The sequence below is a fragment of the Mauremys reevesii genome, linkage group 4, assembly GCF_016161935.1.
Source record: "Mauremys reevesii isolate NIE-2019 linkage group 4, ASM1616193v1, whole genome shotgun sequence".
Taxonomy (NCBI): domain Eukaryota; kingdom Metazoa; phylum Chordata; order Testudines; family Geoemydidae; genus Mauremys; species Mauremys reevesii.
Window position 1 is genome coordinate 40,146,289 of NC_052626.1, and position 12,975 is coordinate 40,159,263.

The 12,975-nt window shown below is 44.9% G+C and overlaps 1 protein-coding gene across 6 annotated transcripts in view; it reads right to left on the minus strand.

Annotated features, from left to right (window-relative positions):
- The window catches only part of ADCK1 (aarF domain containing kinase 1), a 126,948-nt gene that overhangs the window by 80,587 nt on the left and 33,386 nt on the right, over positions 1-12,975 (minus strand). Inside the window, exon 1 of one of the 6 annotated variants that reach the window (XM_039538900.1) lies at positions 377-500. The exons of the other annotated variants lie outside the window; for them this stretch is intronic. The gene's annotated coding sequence lies outside the window, so the exon portion shown is untranslated. Of the gene's footprint in view, positions 1-376; positions 501-12,975 lie in introns of those variants that run through there. 6 annotated transcript variants of the gene reach the window in all.

The following is a 12,975-nucleotide window of genomic DNA, read 5'->3' on the forward strand; positions in this document are numbered from 1 at the left end:
AAGGGCAAGCAATAATCTATTCTGATAGGATTTTTCCCGTGTAGGCCCAAAGTCAAAGGCACGCACAGACACCCAAACTCACACACATACAAATGCACATGTCGACACTCAAACTCACATGCACTCAAACCGAGCCCTGAACTCACATGAACATGCAGACACTAGAACTGACACCTATGGTACATGCACTCAGCATCACACCACGCTGACACCCAGATTCACACCACCTCTGAAACTCACAAATCTGTAACAGCCAACACCACTGACTAGAGAGGGGCCTGACCTACCTCCCCCCCCCCCCCAGTTCTGAATGACATTGGATCCTGGAGACATTTGCACTGGCCCTGGGAATCCCAACTTTGCGGGTCAGGCCCACCTCTCCAGCTAATCGAATCCTCTGCAGAGCCAGGAGAGGTGGGGGGAAGTGGCACTTGACGGTAACTGCAGCAATGCTCTCACATAACCACCAGCCACCTTGCTGCACTCCATCCCTTCCTTGCAGTTGGATGCATGTACAGCTGGTACCAATTCCCTGGCTCATGCTCCATCTTCATTTTGCTCCAAGCTTGGTCATTTGCGCTCTGATAATCTCTCATTACCAATGACCTTGTTGTAATGAGTTTTCATCTGCCTCATATTAATTAGAAACATTTTCATTAGCCAGCTCAATTTTGGGTAAATAGCTAATACAAGCGGCTGCATTGCTATTAGTTATCAATTGGGCTGTTAAGGGGGAGGATCAAAGTGAGGGGAGCAGCTGTTTCCCCTTTAACCACCTACAAAATGCAATGGACTCTTCTGTTCTGGCCTCCTTAGAAAGGCTGGATACCAAAGCACAGTGAGGCAGTAGATTCAATATTCACTCTCCCCTGATAATGATTCCAGATCAAACTGGCTCTGTTTCCAAATCAAAGAAGAACTTTTCAAATTCAAGCACCACAAATCGAATCTGGGATCTGAGAGTCAAGCTGGGTCCTTTCTGCATCACATCATCATCCCCAATAATAAGGATTCTGCAGTAGAAACTCCTGGCTCAAATGAAATGAGTTTGGTGCTACAGACACAACTACTAGATAATTCACACATTCCCTAAGGGATCTGAGACTAGAACCATGTTTGGTCATTTCCAGAAACTTAGGCCTCTACCACATGAAGTAAAGAAGAAGAACTTCTTTAGCCAGCACTAGCAGTCCCTTATACCCTGCACAGCCCAGCTACTAGCAGGCTACATTAATCACTCACTCCTACACGCATACCCAGTATATTACATCGCCCTGTGAGACATGAGCTTATGTTCAGTGGTAGCTGAGGGCACTCAGCAGGATTGGCGCATTAGCTGCCAAAGAGCTGACAACACATAAGATAGAACAATAACCAGCTCACTAGCCCACAGCCACATTGGTTCCTACAAGGCTGACAGGAGTAAAAATACTGATCAATAGAGTTAGCAGATCTGACTCAGACACATACAGGGAAGCAATATGGGGAGGAAGGAGATGCTAAACCTTCTGCATACACAGACTCAAGCTCAAGGAAATCTTTAAATGAATGTTCATTCAACGCATAGGAAGCCACAAGGTGCATCTCTTATCAGCTGAAACTGCAGCACAGCAAACAAAGGCCAATGACCTCTCCTCCAAGTGTAGAGAGACCCCCTGGGTTGCTACAGTCTATCCGTATGTGGAGGAGACTTCCAAGAGAAGCAATGGAAGCCCCATCATTTGGGACATTTAGCAATAAAAATACTTAGCACTTCTATAGCATGTTTCATCTGTAGATCTCAAAGCACTATACGAAGAGGGGGTCCTTTCTCTTATTTTACTGAAGGGGAAACTAGGGTACAGAGGAGGGAAGAGACTTGCACAAGGTCACACATGGTGAAAAAATGGCAGAACTGGGATTAGAACTCAAATCCCCCATTTCCTAGTCTGGTGCTTTATCTTCTAAATCCCCACCATCTCACTCTCACCTTGCTCGGCTAAACAAAAGACCAGGAATTGTAAAATAAAGGACCATCCTGCACTAGCCAGAATCATCTCATAGGAGATTTCTGTTTCTAACTTTTATGATTCTATGGTTAGATGACCCTTGTTTTATATTCCACCACACGATTTATTGTCAATCATACAGCTTGACCCACCACAGCCTACATTAATTGAAGAAATTATAGATTTGGTTAAAGGGAGAGAAATTTACAAAACAGTATTGTGTTATTAAAACGTAAAGCTTCTCCTGCAGCCTGGGGAACCCACACCCAACAGCCTTGAGCTACTACATAGGAACCTAGAAAGGAACTTGACTAGGAAAACAAAGTGAAACTGACCAGGATAGCTTCCATGCCCCAAGCAGAGACAGATGCAAAAAGTAAAAGCAAATGAGATTTTTTCATTTCATTTAGTTTTTGTAACCCAAGGGCTTATTTTAACACAGGAAAATAAACTGCCAAATTCTGCTCTCCCGTCAGTGTAACACACCAAAGTCGTTGGGAACAGAGTGATAGGAGAGCCCCGTTCTGCAAGCTGTTGGGTGCCATCTCCCAGGAAACGGAGCAGGCCTCAAGGGAGGGCAGAATTTGGCTCATCATCATCAACATTCCTTTCAGCTTCTTTTTCAGTTGGGGGAGAGGGTACAGGCACACAGGTGAAAGGGCCAATCTGTTCCCATAACGGACTTTTAAAGGCACAGACACCAAGTTACTGCCTTTGCTCCCTAAAGCTGATTTCAGCCTCAAGGGGAGTCCTCTCAGAAAAGAATGAGGGAGAAGGACATTTGACCACTTCAGTTCCTATGATTGTGCACTGGGGTCCTTTACACTAGGCCCTGTGCATAAATGATTCAATTCCGTAAGCCAACATATGAATGTTGGCTAATGATCCCATCCTGCAAGGTGCTAAGAGCCCCCACCTATCTCCAAAGATACATCAGAATCTCACAGGGCTGTACAAGGGCCGTATCCATGTGCATGGATAGCAATGGGATTTCCACATTACGATGAGCTCAAACCAGACCAGCAGATGATAGTGCTGTGCCTATTGGTACAAGCAAAAGCAAGTCTAGAGGCCTGGTGTAGCACAGCCATTTGCAACACTGATGTGCTTCCAATTGTGCCTCTAGTGCCCTTTAGTCATGGTGGGACTGGGGTGCCTGGAGATCTGTTTCATGATTCCCTGTGGACTATCCCTATAAGAAGTAACACAACAGCATGACTGTAGAGGACACAGGGGCATTCACAGAAGCTGCAATGAAATCAGACATGTGTTTCGATCCATTGATCGCAGCACCTGTGGCTCATCTTCCAAGGCAGGTGAAATGAAAATGAATTTGACACAGCATCTCTCAAAATCTTCCTAGCAAAATTAATTCAACTTGGCTTGGATAAGAGCAGGAGAATGGGAATGGAAACAGGCAGAAAGACTGTAAACAAAGGGGCACAGGAAACAGCCTTGTATTGAGCGGGAGTCAGCTATCTGGAGGGGTTCCCCAGAGATCGGTGTTATCATTATCATTTGCCATCTTTAATGATAATATGGAAGAAAGGGGCTAATCAGAAAATTAATTAAATTCACAGATGCTCCTAAATTGGGAGGTGCTGCTAGTGCCTGCAGAAATAACAGTGAGACCTGGAAAGGTCAGAAAACAACAAGAGAACCTGGAAATAACAAACTGGACACATGTAGCAAATGGATCTGAGGGGAAATTGCCCCAAACATAGATATTTAAAAGTGGGGGAGACATTGGGAAAGCAGAAGAATGCTAAAGGAGAGCTAGTGTTGTGTCATTATGGGGGAGACCATTAGACATGAGTTGCAGTGGGAGATGGCTGCCAAACCAGCCTATAGTTTGTGGCCTTATACATGGAGGCATCACGTCATAGCGCAGAAAGTTGTTAGGGACATTCTTTCTACTGGAAACAGCCCCTCAGTGCCAGGGAGATGTAGACAAGCTGGAGAGAACTGAGACGACAAAAAGAATGAAGGAGCTGGAGTGACAGATAGGACAAAGGGTAAAAGCGCTAGCAAGCAAATCAGAAGCCAGGGGGAGCACTGTGTGAGCCATGATGGATTAAAAATTGAGGAAGGGCTTCAGGATTTACACTAAATATATGACAGCTGACCCAGCTGAAGATTAGAGGACTTAATAACAGCATCTAGATGCCTCAAGAGGAGGGAGAGGGATTGTATAGGCTGGTATAGAGATCTAGGAAGGAGCGGAGGGATGAAACTAAAGTACAGGAAACTTTAGGTTAAATATCAAGAAAATCTCAGTGCTGAAGATTCCTGACCCTGGGAGCAATGGGAAGGAGGGTGAGAGTGGAGTCCAAGATGCAGGGTATGGAGTTTCTTCAGAGGATTTCACTCTGAGAAGCCTACAACAACTGGAGGTCCTAATGTAACTGGGAGCTAAAAGATTCAAGATAGGCAGACAAGTCAGTGTTAGGAGGGCTCATAGAATGAGTGGAAGAAGATGCAAACCCAGGTATCATATGAACAGAAGGGAAGAGCAAGGCTGAAACTAATAATGAGACAACAGAATATAAAATAAGACTTTCCATAGGGAAGAGAGCCAAGAGCTCACAAGCCACCACTGATCTGGAATCAGATGTTTCTTTACTCAATACTTTCATAGAATCAAGGAAATTAAGAGATGGAAAAATTCCTATTAAGTCCCATCTAGTCCATCCCCCAGGGACCAAGGTAGGATTGGCTCCCTCCAATCTATTCTTCAAGGCTTTGGATGAATAACATTACTCAAGTGATCGGGTTTCCACCACTTGTCTTAGGAGAACATTCCACAGCTTGATCAAACCATGCTGAGGTATTCCGCTTGCATTTCCCCTTTCTCACTTTCATCCCATTGCTCCTAGTTACCACCCTAAATAGTTCCTCTCTCTTTGGTGTATACATCCTTCAGGAGTAGTATCAAAGTGACCATCAGCTCTTACTACTGTAACCCTCCCCCTTCCCTTTACTCCTCACCCCGGGATCTGTTATCTTCACACATTAAAATAGGTTGTGTGTTAATTTAGGCTCAATCTCCAAAATCCTCACTCTGACAATATTCCCACTGAAGTCAATGGGAGAAAAGACTGAGTAAAAGATGAATAAGGAGCTCAAAATTAAGCCCTTTGACTGTAAGCTCTTCAGGGTAGAGGCATTGTATTCTATTTGTCTGCTAAGCACCACGCACATTTATGATGATGTGTAAATAAATCATCATGTTCCCCACTTAATCACTGCTCAACTAGTTACACATGGTTTTTTAAATCCTCCTTGTAAATCAGTCCCTCCAGCCTTCTAATCAATTAGTTGCTCTTCTCTGAAACCCCTCCAATTTGTCAGTATTTTTAAGTATCTTTTGATGGCACTGAATATGCTAAGAAAGAAAGTGGTTGGAATGGGATGGATTACAGCACATCTAACATCTGACAACTGGCTTCTTCTGGGCCTCTGTACGACTGCAATGCCGCCACCTTGGAAGTTAAAGGGCTCAGAACACTCCTTTGCTGACATGCAACTTTGTTCCTGATCAACATGAGCTCAACTGATATGATGAAAGTGTGACCTTTGCACCTGCTCAACACTGTATCCACAGTCATACCCAGATGCCCAAACTGGCAACTCTATGAAAACTGTACTTAAATGGTTTAATACGGACTCAGCTAAACCTGCTGTAAGCAGGTGGACAGATATTCAATAGCAACCGCTGTGTCTATTTAACATTTACCGCACCACTGGATATCTGTCTTGCAATGATATCTGAAACTGCCCTCCAACAGCACCTGTGACTGCAGGTAACATCTTCAAGAGTCACTAATGAGTTAGGACCTTAAGTCCCATTTTCAAAAGTGACTTAGACACTTAGGAGCTCCTGTCCCATTTACTTTCCCCCGATCCAGCTAGCCAGTAATCTATATTGATATTCCTTTATCTATATTGATCATGTATGCTGCTGAGGTGGGAGAGAACACAGTGGAGCTTTATACAATGCTTTTCATACTCCAGATGTCCCTAAGCACTTACCCCCTAAACTCTCTTCTTTTTGAGAGAGAGGGGTATTATGGGGGATTGTTAATTTCCACTTGGACAACCATACCCCAGAGATTCATAGAAAAGACTAGTAAGTTTACAATCTCCTCTGCAGAATGGTACCTTCCTAGCACTGCAAAGCAGTCAGCATCTGGGATGGGCACAAGCTCTGCCGTGGGACACAAACCCATGACTTTCTAGAGTGTAGAAAACAATCTTACTACACAGGCAGACATACTAACATGGGGCAGTAAGAATACACCAACTGTGAGCATTACAGGCTTGCTCTTGTTATGAAGTCAATGGAAGTTTTGCCATAAAATGGGAGGATCCCCAACCTTCCACTGCACTAGGATTAGGTGAAAACCTTTCACCAAACACTTCTCCAGTGTCCTGTCTCTCTGTAGCCTTAAAAACACCACGGAAAAGTGTAGCAGCACTGCTGAAACATACATGCTCAAGGATACTACAGCTTGATGCACCAGTGAGAAGTCAGGACCTTTCTCCAACCATCCTCTAGGGGAGGGGACAAAAATGCATATTTGCTTGTGAGAAGGGGAGGATCTAAAGGTTCTTGCAATGTGGTGGGAGCAAGGTCTGGACCAAAGGTGGCCAATGCTCTGTCCCCATTAGCATGTGAGCATGGTGATCAGGGAAACCGCCTACTCAGGTGCTGCTGCTGGAGGGAAGGAACTGTCACATCAATTTCACCAGCACAGACGAATCCAGGCTGACATCATCACCTTTCTTACCTTCCCATCAGTCTAATTCCACCTTACCAGCTATCTGTCATAAGAACGGTCATACTAGGTCAGATCAATGGTCCATCTAGCCCAGTATTCTGTCTTCCAACAGTGACTGGTGCCAGGTGCTTCAGAGGGAGTGAACAGAACAGGGCAATTTATCAAGTGATCCATCTCCTGCCATCCAGTCCCAGCTTCTAACAGTCAGAGGTTTCGGGACACCCAGAGCATAGGGTTGTGTCCCTGGTTGTCTCAGCTAACAGCCATTGATAGACCTAGCCTCTAGGAATTTATCTAATTCTTTCTCAAATCCAGTTGTACTTCTGGCCTCCACAACATCCCCAGCAACAAGGTCTACAGGTTAACTGTGCGTTGTGTGAAGTACTTCCTTATGTTTGTTTTAAACCCACTGCCTATTAATTTCGTTGGGTGATTCCTGGTTTGTGTCTTTCGTGAAGGTGTAAATAACATTTCTTTATTCACTTTTTCCACACCATTCATGATTTTATAGGCCTCAATCATATGCCCCCTCAGTCATCTCTTTTCCAAGCTGAACAGTCATAGTCTTTTTAATCTCTACTCATGCGGAAGCTTTTTCATACCCCTAATCATTTTTGTTGTCCTTCTCTGCACCTTTTCCAATTCCAATGTATCTTTTTTGAGTTGGGGAGACCAGAACACCACACAGTATTCAAGGTGTGGGTGTACCATGGATTTATATAGTGGCATTAGGATATTTTATGTCTTATTATCTATCCCATTCCTAATGATTCCTAACATTCTGTTAGCTTTTTGAATTGCTGCTGCACAGCAAGCAGATGTTTTCAGAGAACTATTCATGATGACTTCAACATCTCTTTCTTGAGTGGTAATGGCTAATTTAGTCCTCATCATTTTGTATGTATAGTTGGGATTATGTATTCCAATGTACATTACTTTGCATTTATCAGCACTGAATTTCATCTGTCATTTTCTTGTCCAGTCACCCAGTTTTGTGAGATCTCTTTGTAACTCTTCAGAGTCTCCTTTGGACTTAACTATCCTGAGTCAATTTCATATCACCTGTAACCTTTGCCACCCCACTGTTTACCCCCACCCCTTTTTCCAGATCATTTATGAATAAGCTGAACAGCCTAAGTCCCAGTACAGATCCTTGGGGATCCTCTCCCCACTCTGAAAACCAACCATTTATTCCTACCCTTTGTTTCCTATCTTTTAACCAGTTACAAAGCCATGGGAGAACCTTCCCTCACGACTGACCTCCAATAAATCAGTCTCACTGTCAGACAATTAGACCTTCAAAGGCAGCTCTCTCTTTTATGTAACATCCCCTCTCCCAGCGAGTAACTCCATCAGTGAGGCTAATGCAGCAAACAGCTACAGCCGCCCAGTCATGGTGATGGTATTCAGCACACCTGCCACAGCCTCAGCAGCTGAAAGCCAGAAAAAAGGCCAACCTACGGCTTCCAGAGTGGTCATGCTGGAGCTCTCAATGTCCCAATGAAATGCTCATTTACCAAACTGGAGGGGGGAACAGATTCCTTTCCCCTATTATTGCCTCCTCCTTAAGGGAAGCTCTGAGCTTTCTGAAATGTTTCAGAAATAGCATCCTGTTCCCCATCTTCTGCTTTGGATACATTCAAGTATCAGAGGGGTAGCTGTGTTAGTCTGGATCTGTAAAAGCAGCAAAGAGTCCTGTGGCACCTTATAGACTAACAGAAGTATTGGAGCATGAGCTTTCATGGGTGAATACTGACATGCATCCGACGAAGTGGGTATTCACCCACGAAAGCCCATGCTTCAATACATCTGTTAATCTATAAGGTACCACAGGCCTCTTTCTGATTTTTTGGATACATTAGTTACCAGGGTGCCCAGATACTACCGAGATGAGTATGTTAGAAATGCCACAGTCAGATTAAATTAGATTAAGTAGGGGGCCAGGAGAGACAACAATGGGATCAGACTGCCATTTTACAAAATTGTAGCTGTAGTTATAGCATTGTGTCTTAGTGGTAAGACAGTGGCACTGGTACCAGTGGCAGTAAGAAAGTAGTGACCATTAAAGTACAGTCCTACTTTTAAAAGCAGAGCTGTTCCCTGCTCAGCATCAGGGGCGGGTATTTTGCCGCCCCAAGCACAGCAGGCAGGCTGCCTTCGGCGGCTTGCCTGCGGGAGGTCCCTGGTCCCGCGGATTCGGCGGCTTGCCTGCGGGAGGTCCCCGGTCCCGCGGATTCGGCGGCACACTTGTGGGAGGTCTGCCGAAGCTGCGGGACCAGCAGACTCTCCGCAGGCATGCCGCCGAAGGCAACCTGCCTGCCGCCCTCGCGGCAACCGGCAGAGCGCCCCCTCATGGCTTGCCGCCCCAGGCACGCGCTTGGAGCGCTGGTGCCTGGAGCTGCCCCTGCTCAGCATCAGAGTTGCTGACTTCAATGACAAAAGTAAGTTTCCCCAGCTTCTTGCTTCTGCTAGCTCTGAAGAGCCAGTCCAGCAATGGGAAAGGAAGCTGGAGTCTATTAGCCCTGCAGAGGCCACACAGCTAAGGGAGAGGGAGTGATCTCTATTCTTAGCCCCGTAGAGATGAGACAGCTACCGGAGAGTTAGCTGATGTCTATTCTGACTTACGCATCATCAACAGAATCATTACATTGCAATTACAAGATGAGTTGCACCTTTGCATTCCCACTGAAGACATGAGGGTTGCACAGGTGTAAATGAAAGCAGAATCTGGAGACAGCAGGGTTACCCAGTGTCACTGAGGGCAGCATTTGCCATGCACAATCTTTAGCAGTGATGGTGATGCAGAAGGCAGAGAGAACCCAGCATGATTTCAGATCTTAGGTTGAGATAGAGATAGTAGCTACCGATAAATCATTTTACTTCTAAGAATATTTGACCTGGATGATTGAAGTAGGATCCTGGGTGGGGGTAGTGGTCGTGCTCCATGTTTAACAGTCACTTTGCAGAGTAGACCACATTGCTTCCATTGTGGTGCTGATATGTTTTCACTTCCCCAACCCAGCACCACATAGAAACGATCCACATAGCAATACTATGTGCCCACTGCCCTATCACTGCTGTGACCACAATGAACCAGATCAAGCCTACTTTCGCTGAGCTTTGACTTGGTTCAGCTGAACCATGAAGGGGATGGAATTTATATTCTCCTTGTATATCTTTATGGATTAACCATTTTGCCCTTTCAATTAGCAAGTGTTGACTTTTTTCACCCACACCATGATCACGGTGAATGAACCTCCAAGATCTAGGCCTGCTGCATCTGTAAATGCCAAACACACTACAGGAGCCTCAAATTCACAAGTCAGTAAAGCTATCAGATGTCTTGTCCAGTTCTGACCTCAAGAAGATTGGGTGTCTCTATACATGGCAGACCCATCGTTATTACTTGTTCTGCTTCTGAGGCAGGGGGCTGTCTTCTGAGAAAACACCAATGTCTGGGGAACTGGGCAAGCTCACATGATTGGTAAGGGGATATGATGGGTTGGGTCACAGAAATCCCCTTGGGACTGCCACCTGATGTGCTGAGACTACCTCTGAGCCTGTTTTCCCTGGCAGCTTGGGACTTCAGTATCCTGTCTTGTTGAGCCAGACACACTAGCCTGCTACAAACACAGACCCAGGTCTGAACCACATCCCCCACAAGCTGCAGGCTTAACTGAAAACAGCTTAAGAAGTGTTCCTGTCTCTAGCTACCAGACCCCCAGTTCCCAATGGGATCCCAACCCCAAATAAATCCATTTTACTCTGTATAAAGCTTATACAGGGTAAGCTCATAAATTGTTCACCCTCTATAACACTGATAGAGAGATATGCACAGCTGTTCCTCCCCCAGGTATTAATTATGTACTCTGGGTCAATAAGAAAAAAGTGATTTTATTCTCTCAAGAAGCTGACCAAATGCTTCACTGCAGCTACTTAGAATCAAATACATAGCCAATATTCATAACTTCAAATATAAAAAATGATACATGCATACAAATAGGATGAATATATTCAGTAGATCATAAACTTTGCAAAGATACATTACATGGCATATCTAGCATAAAATATATTCCAGTTATGTCATATTTACACTCATAAGCATATTTCTATAAAGCATTATGGGGTGCAATGTCACAGGGGATATAAACCCTTCACCTTTAGATTGCCAATCAAGCCCAAGACAAAATGGGCCAAAAGTTATTGCGATCTAATGGCTGCTTAGCAGCCTAGGAATTGATTTGGTGGGTTTTGACCTAATCTATAGTGGCGAGATGCCTCCATCGCAGAAACACCACCATAATTGACCTTCTGGGGCATCTCAGAGCAAAGGTCAGGACTGAAGACCATGGAGATGGAACTTCCTTCTCACTACCAGGAGGTGGCTATCACTAGAAAGGGAAGCGTGGTGGCATCTTGATGGAGCAAGCAGGGCCGGCTCTACAGTTTTCACCGCCCCAAGCAGCGCGCCGAATTGCCGCCAGGGGGGGGCAATTAGCCGCCCTGGACAGCTAAACATAGAAGCTGCCACCAAATTGCCGCCCTAAGGGCACACGGACTGCCCCCCCCCCGCCCGCGGCGGCAATTCGGCACGCTGCTTGGGGGCAAAACAAGGGGGACTGCCGCCCCTTGCAGAATGCCGCCCCAAGCACCAGCTTGGAATGCTGGTGCCTGGAGCCGGCCCTGGGGGCAAGTTAGAAGAAGCTTGCCCTACTTCTTCCCATGTTGTAACTGTTTATTCACTGAACTGAGGTTTTCAAAGCTGCAATCCAGCAACATTCACCACAGTTTACTACAACATCCATTAATCCAGAGATTTTCATCAGAGTCTCACGTGGAGCAAAGGTCAAGATTCATCATACCATCATCAAGAGTGACAGAAAAAGGAATGGCAGGTCTCTTGGACAATAACCGGTACTTCCAAACACCAGAGAAGAGAGGATATTACCAATACATTCTGGAGTATAGATATCAGCCATGAAACAAACAACTAGACCAGAGACAACCAAACTCTACGCTGGCCAAGAGGTAAAACAAACCTGAGTTTTGCAGAGCCTTGAGAGTATGAGCACATGGTGATACTGTTCAAGATGTAACCAACTATCATAAACACACACGGGCTAGGAGGCAACCATCTCCAACTGCTGGAAAGACAATCCTAACGACTATCACAAAGACACTCCAAAGAGACAACTCAATATAATAAGCCCTCACTGGCAAAGCGTAACCACTGTGAACTTCCACAAAGAAGAAATCTTCTTTCCACAAAGAATCTCAAAGAATTTGCACCGTGAAGCAGAATAGATGAGGAGAAGTCTATCAGGAGTTAGTGGCCTAAAGGTAATACTACACTGTATCACGTAGGAGACACTAGTTGAAGTCTCAGATTCATCCTCTTGTCCTATGCATTGACTGGTACAACATGTATGAATTCCATAGAGAAACCACTAAGATGGATAAAGTCATAGTGACAATATTGTTCACTATAGTGAGGAAGAACAGAAAAGCAGTAAACATTGGACTCTCCTTGGGTTTTATCATTGGTCCCTGCTCTGGTCAAAGTGCACTGCATGAAAGGCTACATGATAATTAGCCCAGAGGGCTTGATTCTGCCCAGGGCAGGTGCACAGTGTTGCACGTATAAGCACAAGGAGATGCTGATCTTGCATCAAGGAGAGCTCTGCAACATGGCTGCCAAGTTATTCCTGCCTGGTAGCTGGAGTGAGGCTGAAGACAAGGGTGCAGAGCTAAGAACCTCATCAGCCTGATGAGGATTGTACTTAAGTTTACATCTTCTTCTTAAATATCTATGGTATGCCCATTCTCTGCCTACCTTCTGCCTCTTGTTACACTCTGCTCAAGTATATGCAGGCTTATGCAGATGACTTCACATTTATTAACACTCAGCAGGAAGGACCACACACACACACACACACACACACACACAAATGAGGTGCACGTCTAACTAACTGGTCCTTTGAAAGCACAATGACCCAATTCTTGTGCACAATCATGGTAACAGTGTGCACAAATTAGGTGAGCAGTTAAACGCAAGCGCATTCATGAGTAGAGCAGATATCTCAAAGACACATCTTTCAAACTTTTATTAAACACAACAGCGACATGGAGACAGAATCGCAAATCACTATGTGTAATTAATATATATATTATATATATAAAAATATATATTACATACACACAGAGAG